Below are 1,647 nucleotides of genomic sequence, written 5' to 3'. Positions count from 1 at the left end.
GAAACACGACGATGAATGAAGCGCTGAGAGGTCAGAGGTCAAAGTATCACTGAGGATCAAAACAAACCAGCCAAGATTCTAAACGACCAACCTGAGGAGGTCCAAACACATCCCAGACTCTGATCTAACGGACAGGAGAGCATTTCTGACAGAACCAGCAGCACTTAAAGAGATGCAGAGGGAACCCCAGAGAACCCCAGAGAACCCCAGAGAACCCCAGAGAACCTCAGAGAACCCCAGAGAACCCCAGAGAACCCCAGAGAACCTCAGAGAACCCCAGAGAACCCCAGAGAACCTCACAGAGAGCTACATCCAGGTCTAAACAGAGAACCTCAGACAGGTGTAAACAGGTTTTAACAGTCTGAACAAGAACTCTGCTGTTGTTCCACAGTGATGTCTGATTTCAGAATAAAATAAACATTTTTTATATATTTTACAAACAGGTTTGAGGAATTTTCACAATAAAGTTCTAAAAAGATTCAAAGCTGTAAATGAGTCAGGATGCTTTATCATGTAAGTGTGGACGTTCATCGATCACGAGGCTGCTGTCAGCAGGAAGCTGATCATGCTGTTTGTTTATTGTGAAAATCTCAGCTGCAGCTGAAACAAACAAAAGCTCTACAGTCACGTGGCCCGCAGACGTCTGATGACATCACGCAGGTAAAAACAGGAAGCGCCGGCTGATGTAACAAACCGGCCCTCCTCCTCTCCGTGACCTCAGACTAGGAAATGGTTACCATGACAACAGGAGTGGGAGCATCCATGAAAAAAGGAGGAGAGTCTTTGTTCCTACCTGGGGGCGAGCCCGAGGGTCCAGCGGTGCCGCATCCTGTCAGTCCATTCGTCCAGTCTGTTCGTCTGTCTGCGAGTCTTTGTCTGTGCTCGCGTGTCCGCCCCCCTCGGCTGATCCCGTCGGACACACAGACAGACGCCGTCCCTCCGTCGGAGGCACTGAAACTGTCTGTCTGTCCGTTTGCAGCGGGCTGAGCAGCAGCAGCAGCAGCAGGAGGAGGAAGTGGCTTCTCCCGGAGCCACAGAACAATGTGCGGCTGAGGAGGAGGAGGGTGTGTGTGTGTGTGTGTGTGAGGGGGGGGCTCATCCTGTGCTCTTCCTCTCTTAAAGGGCCAGCAGCCTCACAGGGAGGAGGAGCTGACTGCTGAGCTGCAGGTCAAAGGTCAGCTTTAGAGGAGAGGAGCAAGCTGTGAACCAAAGTCCATTCAAATTTTGACCGATTTAAAGATCATCAGTTAATCCTAATCCTGTGTTTGTTTCCAGGAATGTGTGTGTGTGTGTGTGCAGGGGGAGGGGCTCGCTGGATTAAGGATTAGATATTCTCCTTTCTCTGATTTGGCTGTTTTCTCTCCATCTGTCAGCCTGACCCAGTATCCCAGCATGCACTGTGTGTGACGTCATACCCCACAGAGAGACAGCAAACACAGAGGGACCACACAAACATCAGTCTGTAAGGCTTTATTAATTTATTAGACTCTACTCTTCATCATCAGCATCAGCATCTGGACGGCTAATACAAACAGTCCCAGGTGCGACCGTTAGGCCACGCCCACACCGTCAGGTGAGGTCAGTAAGGCACGTTCTGGGTTACTGTGTGTGTGTGTGTGTGTGTGTGTGTGTGTGTGTGTGTGTGTG

At 50.3% G+C, this 1,647-nt stretch overlaps 1 protein-coding gene across 2 annotated transcripts in view; it reads right to left on the bottom strand.

Moving 5' to 3' along the window:
- The window catches only part of LOC102200943 (phosphatidylinositol 4,5-bisphosphate 3-kinase catalytic subunit alpha isoform-like), an 18,086-nt gene extending 16,445 nt beyond the window's left edge, over window positions 1-1,641 (bottom strand). For both annotated transcript variants that reach the window (XM_005754472.1, XM_005754474.1), the window contains exon 1: window positions 794-1,641. The gene's annotated coding sequence lies outside the window, so the exon portion shown is untranslated. The remainder of the gene's footprint in view (window positions 1-793) is intronic.
- Between the last annotated feature and the right edge of the window lie 6 nt (window positions 1,642-1,647).

This window comes from Pundamilia nyererei, unplaced genomic scaffold (assembly GCF_000239375.1).
Source record: "Pundamilia nyererei isolate P.nyererei 1_Seehausen unplaced genomic scaffold, PunNye1.0 scaffold00571, whole genome shotgun sequence".
NCBI classification, from domain to species: domain Eukaryota; kingdom Metazoa; phylum Chordata; class Actinopteri; order Cichliformes; family Cichlidae; genus Pundamilia; species Pundamilia nyererei.
This window is presented reverse-complemented; position numbering and strand designations above follow the sequence as displayed.